The sequence below is a fragment of the Protopterus annectens genome, chromosome 6.part0, assembly GCF_019279795.1.
Source record: "Protopterus annectens isolate FY-2018-M chromosome 6.part0, PAN1.0, whole genome shotgun sequence".
NCBI classification, from domain to species: Eukaryota; Metazoa; Chordata; order Ceratodontiformes; family Protopteridae; genus Protopterus; species Protopterus annectens.
The window spans coordinates 1,814,633,318-1,814,647,328 of record NC_056737.1 but is presented as its reverse complement, the minus strand read 5'-3'; the positions used below and the strand labels follow the sequence as shown (position 1 = coordinate 1,814,647,328).

The following is a 14,011-nucleotide window of genomic DNA, read 5'->3' as shown; positions in this document are numbered from 1 at the left end:
ACACCCCCCCACTCCCCGCTAAATATATATTCCAACTCCGAGATCGCACTACAGTGAGGAAAGGGCAAATATTCCCATCTTCACTGTACCGCAATCTCACAGTTGGGGTTTCGAGTTCCACAATCTTCGCTCATGTGAGCATTCGCTAAGATGAACTTTCGTTTATCTAATATAGAATCGTATATAAGGAACTAAATTGTAGGTGTTAGTAAACAGAAGGGAAACATCCCGTCCTTTTTTTATGGGCCTTGTTTGGTCTTACAGTTTGAAAGCCTGGGGAGGGGGGGATTCAATGTCCTTAATGTGGGGTTTTAGCCAGGTCTCAGTGGTGGCTATGCGTGAAAGTCTGAGATTTTATTACAGTACTTCAGAGATTTATGGTTACTAAATATAATGACTTTTGGGAATCTCTGTTGATGGGTGTGCCAGGATGGTTGAGTGTAGTGGGTCCTAGATTGGGGTGTATTTCACCGCATAAAGGTATGGTGTTGAGCTTGAAGGCGTGACATGATAGCTTTTGGTTAGTGTTAATTTTGGTGTGATGTATTGTAGGCTATGCAGTTTATAGAATGATAGGATTTGCTTATTTATACTATTTACTGCACTTTTTTTATTGTCTGCTGCGTACTTTAATACTATATTTATATACTATGTACTAATCTGCACCGTTGTACTGTAACTGTCTGCTTTACTGTGCCTGTTAAATCAAATTTTGTCATTTTCGCTGTTTACTAATTCTTTTCACTGTTTACTAATCTCTTTTTGCTATTTTCACTGTTTAGGTATTTGCTTGTGTTTTTCACTGTTGCAAAGAAATCTGCTATGCTTGTTCTGGTTTTCCTGCCAAGCAGTGTTACAATAACTAATTTGTTAGCCGTTTAAAACTTTCTTTGGAGTCTTCTTGCTGATTTTCTGCTGTTTAAACATTTTTTTAGTGTCTCACTGCTATTTTTCTGTTAAACATTGTGTAGCGGTTCCCACTGAAACTAGGGTAGCTTGTAGCTGTAGCAGAGTCCAGATACAGGCTTGCTGCATCTGGGTCTGTTTGTAGTGGCTATTTGTTCTGAGTACATTTTCCAGGCCATCTTGGATTGGAAGGCACATTTTTGCACTCTAATGAGAGGATTGTGCTGATTGGAACCTGTCTGGTCAAGGTTTGTTGGTCTAGTGCTAGGAATAAGCATCCTCATTGGTCCTTTTGAACATTTTTATTTTTTTTCAAGTTTTTAGTTTCTGGTATTTAAGCTCTGCATGTGAGCACAATTGTGTGCCATATCCAAACAGATTAATTCAACAGTTTTTCCCTTAGTTAAAGCTGTAGCACATTAGTGTAGCCCTCATCCTTAGTACTTTCCCAGTCAAAGAAATACTGCTAGTGAACTGAAACCTATTAAATTACCAACAAAAAAACCTGGGCAGAAATATCCATCCACTGAGCTCCTCCTTGATCAATCCTGAAAAGCCCCCCCCCCCCTTGACAACAGTCTTTAACCTAGCATTATGGACAGTTGGACTACCCTTGTTTCTCCTGCCAGCCTTGTTGACTTGGGACTCTTGAGGCAGTGTAGCAATTGCCTCATGTACACCGACAACTCTGTACTAAGAACTCACCCTGCTACAGAGCGTGAGTGATGTATCTACACTAAGAATCTTGAATCCATGCTCTTTCACACTCAAAAGTAACATGGAAGAGGTTGTCAACCCACCCACCACTACCCACGCCTATAGTCGCACTACTCGTACACATAGTACGCATCCAACACAAAAATCAGCATATGCAGAGGTTCTTTCAAAAAACCTACTGAGACACCAGGGATCTGCAAAACAAGACTGCTACAACTAACACATTTCCCACAGCACCGACTGAAAAAATATATTGAGCTCTTCTTACTGCTTCTTACTGCTTGCTCTTGCTGTGGGATTTGAAGTCTTCTTAAGACACTCAGTCTTGCTGGCTGGATTCTGCTAAAATTCAAAGTCTGGTTATATTTGCATTCACAGTCTGTCGCATACAGAAACTTGCAGAATATACAGTGATGAGAGAATATACTTTGCAGCACCTGTCTTTAAGAGCAGTAACCAATAACTTTTATAATAAACCAAACTAGACAAATGTTGCAGCTTAAAAGTACTGTTCCAACTTTACTTCTCATATAGTACAGATGATGTGAGAGATATACCATTTACCTCAGGACTTGTGTCCTTACCATACCTCTAACATAACTAGATTTAATACAGACTTTTTATACATATTTTAGTTAAACACACACCCTCTTGGTTTTGGAAAGATACTGCCTTGATGACGCAAATGCTAACACATCTGTTCTTGTGCAAATGCTGATAAGTAAACTGTCTTCAAGGAAACGCCTTGTGGATTAGAAAAGCACATTTTTAAACTTTCTTAGAAAAGCATGTCCTGTTGTCCAGTGAAAGCAGATTACATTCTTGTCATGTCTGTAAGAAGTTCAGCTTTCTTGATGTGTGTGTGTGTAATACACTCATGCAAGTTCCTTATTTTTTTAAGCCACAGTCATTTAGTATGGTTGCTGATCACATATTACTAAACTCTGTTTCTGTATTTAAGCAAGCTTTTTCTTTCAGCATTTTTGCAACATAATTAATTTCAGCCTCATATTCATAATATCTAACAATTCCCTCTGTTTTTAAACATACTCAAAACATTTTATACTGATATGTATTTTTTATCACATTATATAGTCTTTTGATACAACAAATCAAAATGCAATTTTACATAGTTAATACAGTGATATTAAAGTATTACTAACAAACTGAATGTATTTAACAACTTTTTCTTTTGCAGACCATTCTGTGAAAATATTTTATCAGTTATGAGCTGTGTCTGCTTTAGTTTAACTTGATTAATTTATTCTTTTGCAATTACAGAATTTAATTTATGACTTAGAACTGTTTCATTAACTCTTTGCAACTTGTTGAATTAACTATAAGAGACAAGAACCATGTGCTACTGCAAGCATTTATACACTACTGAAAATATACAGTTTCAATGTCATTTTAACCATAACATTATGATCATGTCTTTGAACTGCTCATTAACATCTTGGTTGACAGTGAAGTGAACATAAAGTACTGAACTGGGCTTAGATAATAAATATTTGAAAGCAATTATTTTACTGGGGTAAAACCAGTGATATTACAACTTGACAAATTACTTTTAAACATATTACAATGTATTCTGTACAGTATGTATTTACACAGACTGTTTGCTATTCATGCATTTCAATCTAGCAGCTATCCTGAACCCAATTTTTTTAAAACCTGTTTTTTCACACATATTCATTGCTAGACATTAATTTAATTTGTACTGAATTCTTCTGTATTTGTACATACAAAGACTATAAAGTAAATTTAGTCTAATCTTACAAATTTAATAGCATTAATATTAAGCAAAATCTTGGAAAATGTTTGTCTCTTTAGAAATATCTAGTGGAATTGACACCAAATCCATATGTCCTGTTATTTTCTTTTTTATACCAACATTGTTTTGTCAAAAGCATATTAAAAATAGTGACCATTCTTGCTCAATTTATACATATCTTTACTTTCTCTTGTATATCTTTAATCGATTTTAAGCCATCTCTTGTTTTTTAAACCAGCTCTTGTATAACTTTACAGTTTAACAGGTTGTAAATACAATTTAATACTAAAATATCTTATTCTGTCAGGTTCAATCTGTTTACCAATATTTCTAATGCACTAATACCTGTTTTTCCCTCCCCCTGAAACAGTATTGTTAAGAAGGAACGATATATTATTTCTGCTCTGTAGCTTTATTTCAGACCCTTTTGCAACACATACTGCTCACACAGTCAGTGTAAAACTGATAAAGTACCCCTCCCCCTGCAGAACTGCAGTATTGTATATTTGCTTTATAATATATGTCAGCCCAACACTTTGGTTATACATTTGCTTTATTAGGTTATTAAACTGTAGACCTTTGTCTGATATGATCATCTTTTCTGTTGCCTTTGCTGTCTATTTCTACTAGTAGTAGTTATTTGTACCCTCCTGTATACTTTATTTGAACTGTATGCATACTATAACCCATCTGCTGGCTATACTTGATGTAACTAAGTTTTTTTTTTTTTTTTTTAATCAGGGACATATATGCACAATTGTGATGTTTTATTATAATTACCAAATAGTGTTGCATGTGAACATTTTAACAATTATGTTTTAAATAATAAGTTTTTAGAAAAACTCAAGCCACTTGTCTAGCAGTCTTGTTTCTTATCTTATCTTTTCAACATTTCCTGTAACTATTCATCCAGTTTAGGAAGGTCTGAGCTCACATTTCAATTAACCCTTTTTAGCATTTTTCCTTTAATCATATATATTTTTTAACTTTTGATTTCAGTATTTTTTATTTATTTATTTAACTGTTCTGACATTTATTTTACAAAGACTGTTTGACTAATACCATCTGTGATTTTATTTCTTTTAAAAATTCAGAACTTTAACTGTTTGTTGTGGTGTTACTATACAATTATATAAAAAAAAATGTAAAAAAATAGATATTAGCTTAACAAACACATTTATATATTTACATTATTTATATTTGCTGTTGTCTGCCTTGTTATTCTTGTGTATTATATAAAAAGAAAATGCATGCATGTCAGTCTTGTGACTTTAAATCATTACTCTTATTAACTATTTTTATTTAATTTTTTATATACAAGAACTGTTTTGTTTACCTTTTGACTATGCTATGAGAATGCCAGTTATATGCTCTACTTTACTGTAATACTGATAAATATATTGCTTTAACTGAATGGAGTTTTAAACATTTGAGAATGATTTGTATTTCACCATCCTACCATGTAAGCTTAACCATTTTCAAAACACAAACATGTTATAAAATATATTTCTTTTGTACAGATCACCTGTAGTTTCCTACTCTTTCCCAATGTATGAAGGAAGTCAGTCTCTGTCAGTTCAGCTAATCTATTTTCTTCATCTTGTAACTGTTGTTTAAGAGTCTCCTGTAATATTGCATGGTCTTTCTGACATTTTTTAGTAAGCTGTTCTGTTGAATTTGAAACTCCTATGCACTTTTGAAAAGATGTATGTATAACTTGTCTAAACTTCCTGAACTCATTGTGTCTGTCTTTTAGAAGTTTACTACATTCCTTAGTAACAAAATGTACTAGGGGTTCTATCAGTAACTGATTTGACTCACATGTGGTGACAGGACATAACTGTTCAACATCTGAATATAATGGAAACACTTTAGCCTTAGTTAATTCTTTATCATGAACAGATCTGTCTTCACAGTCTATTGTTTTATGACATAATACACAAAATGCAGTTTTTGTTGAAGCACACAATAAACATTTATCATATTTCACATGGTTTTCTTTGAGATACCAGTCAAATATTTTAATACATTTGCATAATGCCTTACTATCAACCTGCCCTACTAAGGTTTTACATTTACTAATATGCTGTGTATACCAACTCTGCAATTTACTATCCATACTGTTTAATAATATACAAACTGTTTAAGAATATACAAACTATGTAAGAATATACAAACTGTTTAACATCATCCACACTAAATATGTGACACAGAAAAAAGTCTTACCTGTTAGCAAGAAAACAGGTGATCAGGCTATTGTTGCTGATGGCTAGAAATTTTTCAGAGTCACTTGAGAAGCTGGGAAAGCACAACAGGCAGTGGACTGTTGGGCTAGTGGATATCCCCCTTTTCTTTAGTGAAATTATGGCACTGCGACTGGAACTTCTGTCTCACTCCGGATGTAGACGTCAAAAAAACTTTACTACTGCAAGCTGCATAAACTGGAATACTTCTGTTCAGAATTGACACATAGGTACAAATGTTAGTTACTGCAATTTAACTGAAGTAACCCTCTGCAGGGCTTACCATCACTCCCCCTGTGTTTGAATGCAGATTATAGGTTCAAATGCAGGTATTAGGTTCAAATGCAGATTTTAGGTTCAAATGCAGGCTAGTTTGCCATTGAAAAATTATATGGATCTCTGCTTACTACTGCTGCTTCTTGCTGTGGGATTTGAAGTCTTCTTAAGACACTCAGTCTTGCTGGCTAGATTCTGCTAAAATTCAAAGTCTGGTTATATTTGCATTCACAGTCTGTCGCATACAGAAACTTGCAGAATATACAGTGATGAGAGAATATACTTTGCAGCACCTGTCTTTAAGAGCAGTAACCAATAACTTTTATAATAAACCAAACTGGACAAACGTTGCAGCTTAAAAGTACTGTTCCAACTTTACTTCTCATATAGTACAGATGATGTGAGAGATATACCATTTACCTCAGGACTTGTGTCCTTACCATACCTCTAACATAACTAGATTTAATACAGACTTTTTATACATATTTTAGTTAAACACACACCCTCTTGGTTTTGGAAAGATACTGCCTTGATGACAAATGCTAACACATCTGTTCTTGTGCAAATGCTGATAAGTAAACTGTCTTCAAGGAAACGCCTTGTGGATTAGAAAAGCACATTTTTAAACTTTCTTAGAAAAGCATGTCCTGTTGTCCAGTGAAAGCAGATTACATTCTTGTCATGTCTGTAAGAAGTTCAGCTTTCTTGATGTGTGTGTGTAATACACTCATAAGCAAGTTCCTTATTTTTTTAAGCCACAGTCATTTAGTATGGTTGCTGATCACATATTACTAAACTCTGTTTCTGTATTTAAGCAAGCTTTTTCTTTCAGCATATTTACAACATAATTAATTTCAGCCTCATATTCATAATATCTAACACCGACGACAAACAGCAACACCAGTGTCTCAACTTCTAAGCCTGTAAGACGTAACAATCAAAAAACAAATTTTCTAGTCATTGGAGTCTCAGTAGTGAGAGCCAAGGATGTCCCACTCACCAGACTGGACAAGGAGAAAGTCACAGTCATTTGCTTGTCTGGTAACAGGATTCGGCAGATCACGCATGCACTCAGGTCTCTCATTAACAAGTACCATTATGACTGTGCCAGAGTTCATATTAGAGTGAATGACCTGAGACATACCTCACTGGACTGTATGAAGAATAGCTAGTTATAGATCCCCCTCCATGGGTCATGACATGCACAAAGCCTACTTGACCAAACTGGAGACCATCCAAATATTACTGAGCACTCTGGTTATGGGGAATTTCAATTACTCACTATCAGATGGGAAACCTATGCTAGCCCTAACCTGCTAGTGCAAAAATTCCTTCACTTTATTAACTCAAATACCCTGGAACAAATTGTTCATGTCAGGAGGTGGCGTAGCAATTATCTACTCCTCCACTCTCACTTTTACTCCATTGACCAACCCCATCCCAACATTTGCCAATGCAGAAATGACTGTAGGCTTTCTAAAGCTTAACAACTATAAATCCATCTGCATCTGCTCCATCTACATCCCACCCGGCGACAATACCAAAATTCTGGAAGACATCCTCTCTTGGTTTAACTCAAACATCAAATATGAAACCTACATTCTTGGTGATGTAAATATTAACTGGACCTCCTTCCTCATCGATACCCCATCTCACTCTATCAACTTCTACAATTTCACCCAACTAATAGGCCTCCCTACTAGGCCAAACAAAGATGGTTCTTCCGGTACCATCTTAGATTGGATATTAACAACACATCCCAACCGTATCTCGAAAGCTGGTGTAATACCAGACCCCCTAGGCAACCACTTACCAGCCTTCACTGACCGCCTATCCTCACACACAGAAAAACAACACATTTTCAAACAATCCCGTAACCTATCTTCCTTCAACCCCGAAATCATCTCTGAATGCCTCAAGGTTACTAATTGGTCCCCACTGAAAATCCTTCCACTAGATAACGCCGTCACATATTTTAACCAAACCTTCCTTACCTTACTTGATAAAGTAGCCCCTTTACAAACCAAACATATCAAAACAAATTCCTGCCCCTGGCTATCCCAAGAAACTAAATTGATAATCACTCAGAGAAACAAAAAGTGGAAACTGTACCAAAACCAGAAAAACCCCACCACCCTCCAAGAATATAAACATCTTCGTAACCTGGCCAAAAAATCAATAACAAAGATCAAAAACTACTACAGCAGTCTGCAATACAAACACTCAAACAATCCAAAGAAATTCTGGACATCCATCTCTTCAATACTCAACCCTGGTAATACTTCCAACCCCTGCCCCAATCCCAACCTCTCAAGTCTTGAAACGGCCACTAACTTCAACACATTTTTCATTGATTGTATAGCTAAATTATCCTCCACTTTCCCCAATCCATCCATCATTACTAACCCCTCACCCTGCACCCCAAACCCTCTCTCTCACCCCCCTCCTCCACCGCTATTCTCACTTAAACCTGTCTCCACCTATACTATAAAAAGACTACTGCAAAAGCTAAAACCATGCCGCAATGCCCCTGACAACCTTCCAGCAAATTTTCTTCAAATATCAGCCGAATCTATAGCCTATCCCATATCCATCCTCATTAATAGATCCATTCAGGAATCCTATGTACCAACCATCTGGCGTTATGCATACATAATTCCTCTCCACAAAGGTGGTAAGAACACAGACACTACCAACTTCAGACCCATAGCTATACTCTCTCCACTTTCTAAAATTCTAGAGAAAGCCATCCACTCCCAGCTCATGCCCTACTTAATCCAGCACAAACTTCTCTCTCCCACCCAGCATGGCTTCCACCCAGGCCACAGCACCATGACAGCCCTCATTTCCTTCCTCGAAACAGTCAACCTAGCATGTGAGAGCGGCAAATACGTATATTCTCTTTTTCTTGACCTCTCAAAGGCATTCAACACTATTTCCCATTCCCTCCTCCTGTCCCAGCTCTCACACTTGCATCTATCTCCCTCAACCCTAGACTGGTTCTCCAGCTACCTTTTCACACGCCAGCAAGCTGTACAATGGAAAGAGTCAACCTCCCCTTTCTTACCTACACCCACAGGAGTTCCCCAAGGATCAGTACTTAGCCCTCTGCTCTTCAACTTATTCATTAACAACTTTCACCTCTCCATCCCTGAAGCCTCAGTCATCCAGTACGCAGATGACTCCACTATCATCTGCTCAGCCTCTTGCCCCTCCAGACTTCTACTTAATACCCAAACAGCCTTCTCCAAAATTCAATCATGGATGCAATCGCATCACTTGGCCCTAAATGCCAACAAAACAAAGCTAATGATATTTACTCCCACTAAAACTTCCCAGTTCCACAAAGTCCAATTTTCCCAAAAGCCACAATAACACCCCTCTTGAAATCGTTCCTAGTACCAAACTACTTGGCATTACCATCGATGAAAACCTAAAATTCGACTCCCACATCCTCTCAGCAATCAAAAAAACCCACCAGAAAATCGGCCTCCTCTACAGACACAACTACTACCTTACTCCATCTTCCCGTCATACCCTTGCATCTACCTTCCTTCTCCCCTCTCTCTTGTGCGGTGCTCCCCATTCTCCAACCTACAACTCAGACTCCGTGCTAAACTTGAGGCCTGTTACAACAAAATCTGCAAATTTGCAACCAATTCTAAGAACTCTTCCCATCACTGTCACTCCCTACACACCCTAAACTGGCTAGAACTCCACAACCACCTAAAGTACCTACAACTTACAACAGCCCACAAACTCATCTTTAAACCAGCAGAATGCCCCTCTCTTGCTAAATCTCTAACACCCTACACACCTACCCATACCCTGAGATCCACAGGCCAAAACCTCCTGCATGTACACAAACCCATCCACCCAACTGGTAAACTACTACTATCCCACACTATAGCCAAACTATGGAACAATCTCCCCACACCACTACGTAATATACCTAACCACAACAATTTCAAATCCATGCTTCTCTCCCATCTCTCCTCCAAATGGGAATGTCCTTAACATGCTCCCACCTAAAACTCCCATACTACTAACTCCATACCTAAGTCATCATTTCTTTGCCTACTTTAACTTAATTCAGAGATCTTGCTCAGAACACCTTTTCATAAATCTTTTGCATGCATGCCTCTGGCCTACCTTGCTCATATCCTCAAACTTTCATTGTTTGTTTTTCTTATCCATTGTACCCATAATATTATTTTCCTCTGTAATATTGTAAATTTGTCTCTATTCGTATGTATTTGTATGTCTGTTTGGGGCTTTTCCCCTCGGGTCTCCACTGAAAAAGGTTAATTCCTACCCAGCTGGACCAACCCGGTTAACAAATGCAAATAAATAAATAAATAAATGTTCTGACAGGAGGAATAAACATACTAGATCTGGTCCTGACTAGCATGTAAATGGATGCACTGCTGCAACATTCAGACCCTCATTAGTTAAATCAGACCACAAATCGGTCACCTTCAAGCTGACACTGACAACAGAACTCGCAAAGGGCAAAATCAGACTAAAAAACGTCACCAAGGCAAGTTGTACCCTACTAAGTGAAGGTATAAATGGATTCCGAGCCTCACCCCAGCTGGAAATGGTAACTACACTGAAGCCCTGTACAATCACTTGCATAAGTGTATAGACGTTGGCTGCATCAAAAAGAATCAAAGCCAGAGCCCCAAGTAAAAACAAGCCACCATGGGGACATCCAGCATAAACAAACTTTACAGTAAACAGAAATAGTTGCTGTCCGTGAATACAAAAGTGAGACCTCCCCCTCAACAATGGAAAACCACCCTCCTCAACCTCATCAGGCAAATAAAACAACTTGTCAAATCCTCTAAGGGCCTGTTTCAGAAAAATGTAGCTAGCACAGCCAAGGATAACCCTTTTTACAGCTGCGTACATAGCCTAAAAGGTAGGACCCAAGCATGTGAAAAACTCGTGACCATTGATATCACACACACTGACCCCACAAAGATAGCAAACCTGCTAGTGTATACATTTGTTGAAAATTTTATCCCCCTATCCCCTCCAAACCTATCATAATCTTGCCCCCAACCCTAGATATATGAAGAACATGTCATCAAAGCCTTGTCCAGGGCAAAAAACACAGCCTCTATGGGACCAGATGGCATCCCAGGCTGTCTTCTAACCAGCCTAAAACATGAACTAACATCACCATTACGTACCTTTTTCAATCATAGTCTAACCACAGGCTTTGTTCCTGCGGAATGGAGAGCAGCAACACTTCTTCCCCTCCACAAAGGTGGCCTAGCAACAGACCCATAAGTCTGTCCAGTCTTATCTGTTAATGCCGTGGAAAGTATCATTATGGAACTCATAAATAAAGACATAGGCAACCTCCAAACCTTGGATCCTATCCAACTCGGCTTTGTCAAGGGCAGATCCTGCCTGTTACATCATCTGTATTTTTTCGAAAATGCCATTGATGAAGGCGCATCTGTGCACACAGCATACCTCGACTTGGCAAAGTATTTCGACACAATCTCACACTCAGGCATTACCAATAAACTTAGCAAACTGAACGTAAACCCCTTTGTTGTAAGATGGATTGCCAGCTGGCTCACAAACTGGACACACTATCAAAGTGGGTGACTCCACATCAGCCAGCAGACCTGTTACCTGCGGGGTGCCACAGGGTTCAGTGCTGGCCCCCCGATTGCTTGGTATATACTTCTCAGAAGTTCAGGTCAAAACTAAGGGATTATGGCTGACCAAGTTTGCAGATGACTGCAAACTGGGAGCATTTATTGTATCCCCAAATGATGTCAGGATACTCCAGAAGGGTCTTATGCAGACCAGCGACTGGTGTCTTAGTCACTGTCTCAGGCTGACTGCAAAGAAATGTGTCATCATTTCCTTCGGCACAAACAATGTCCCTTCACACTATCAAATCAACAACAATGTCCTAAGTACTCATGAAGTGGTAGGGGACATAGGTTCACAAGTTGACCGCAACCTTAATTTCGACCACCGTGTGTCTGCTGTAGTAAGGAAGGCTTTCTATACAGTACACTTGATTAGTAAAGGCATCGCCTTGAGAGCAAACGAGGTTATACCCCTCTATAAACAGCACTAATTTGGCCCATAATTGACTATAACTCCCAGTTCAGCATGCACAGTACAGTACAAAGCACCTGTAGCAATTGGAGAGACCTCAGAGGTTTCTAACAAAGAAGATCAAGGGTCTCCAGCACGTGCCATACACAGACCAACTCACGTCCCTATCACTTTACTCTTTATCAGATAGACTTCTTAGATGAGACTTATGCTTGGCTTACAGAGCAATTTCAGACCCAAACCTAATGAACTTGCTGCAAATTCGTTAAATCAAAAGGAACTAAGGTCACCCATTCCAGGGATGTAAATATGGCCTTCGACTTAAATAGGACATGCTGGCAGGCCAGCTTTATCTCCCAGCGACTGCCACATCTTTGGACTAGGCTAGCTATTCATGTGAAACAGAGCACCTCTGTGACTCTGTTCAAAAGGAACCTGGACGAGTGGATAGGGCACCATAAATTCTTATTGTGAATAGCTTCCACAACCCTACTGGACATGGACAGTCATTACTAAATATAATCTTGTGTATTAACTAACATGTCTATGGTATTACATTGGGATGAAACATCTAGGCTTGAAATGACCTCTGGGTCGATAGCCTATTAATCTCCTATGATCCTTTGTCTGCATAATATTCTAAATAACATCCAAACCAAAGGGTTAAAGGCAAGATGTTCAGTAAAAACTGCAAGAAATACCCAGCCGAGCTAGAGTTTTCACTGTGTAATACATAACACCTCTTGTAATGGAGGTATATGGGATATATGCAAATATCCCATTAAGGATATCAAATGTTTCAGCTACACATATAAAACTAAAGGACCTAAAAACATTTTCACTGCTTGTATCTTACTATCTGTAAACAACAGTTTGTCAGGTTTTTGTATTCTATTTAGTTTAATCTCTTCCCCCCAGACCCTTAACTACAGTAACAGAAGCCTTTTTAACCCATACTCCTAAATACTTTATCTCATCATGTCACAATAAATATGGGTATTGCTAAATCATTTCAAAATGTTTCACAACACAGAGATGTTCTTTTCTGCATTTATCTGGTAAAAAGTAATGTCTTTTGGCTTTTCCCGGTTAGGGATCGCCACAGCGAAACGCCGGTCCGCTTATGATTGGCAGTATATTTTTACAGTGCCGAGGTGCCAGCCCGACGCCCAACCTTCAACGAAGGCACACCCATTCACACACGCACCTACCTGCATGTCTTTAAACATCACTCGACCGTAGGGAGGACATGCAGACTCCACACAGAAGGCGCTCCAGCCAAGAATCTAACCAGAGAACCTCTTGCTGTGAGGCGACAATGCTTACCGCTGCAGCTATCTGGTACGAGATTATATTGTCTGCAAATAAAGCCAACTTTTCTTGATTACCACACCAGTTATATCCTTGAATTGGAATTAAGAAAATAAGGGACTCAGAAATTCAAGGAATGGGAAGAGGCCAAGAAGACATTTGGACTGCAGGCTTGAAACTGCCTTCCTTATCAGGGACAGATATGAGAGTATAGGCAAAGAGAAAAGGATAAGGGAATCCTAAGTGAAAGACCTGCTGTGGTAGAGTTTTAAGTTGAATCTGGAAGAAAAAACCCTTTTAAAAATGGAATAATTGGTAGGGCATTTAAATGTTGTATGATAGCTATAGGAATCAGAGAAGGTTAGAAAATATTGGCAAGAGAGACTGGATAAGCAATTCACAAGAAACAATGGGAGGACATATGTTAGGCTCCCAAATATGCAACAAAGTGTAGGAGATTAGGATTTTAAACCCCAATCAAACTCCAAATCATTTTTCCTTAAGTAAAAGGCAAATGTTGGAGATGTGATTGAGAAGAATAAAGTAGCTGGGAACGTGTTTTGGGAGTGTAATGAGTTTGCAGACTAAAAATTCCCTGCACAGTACTCTGTCAGAAATATTAGGTGAACAAATGGGTGCAACTAAGGAAATTATTTTTACAGGATCTGTCAGAAATATTTAGTCTGAAAAAAAT

At 38.4% G+C, this 14,011-nt stretch overlaps 1 protein-coding gene across 1 annotated transcript in view; it reads left to right on the top strand.

The window, feature by feature from the left end:
• Positions 1 to 14,011, top strand: part of SPAG1 (sperm associated antigen 1) — a 3,545,022-nt gene that overhangs the window by 2,354,880 nt on the left and 1,176,131 nt on the right. The window lies entirely within an intron of this gene.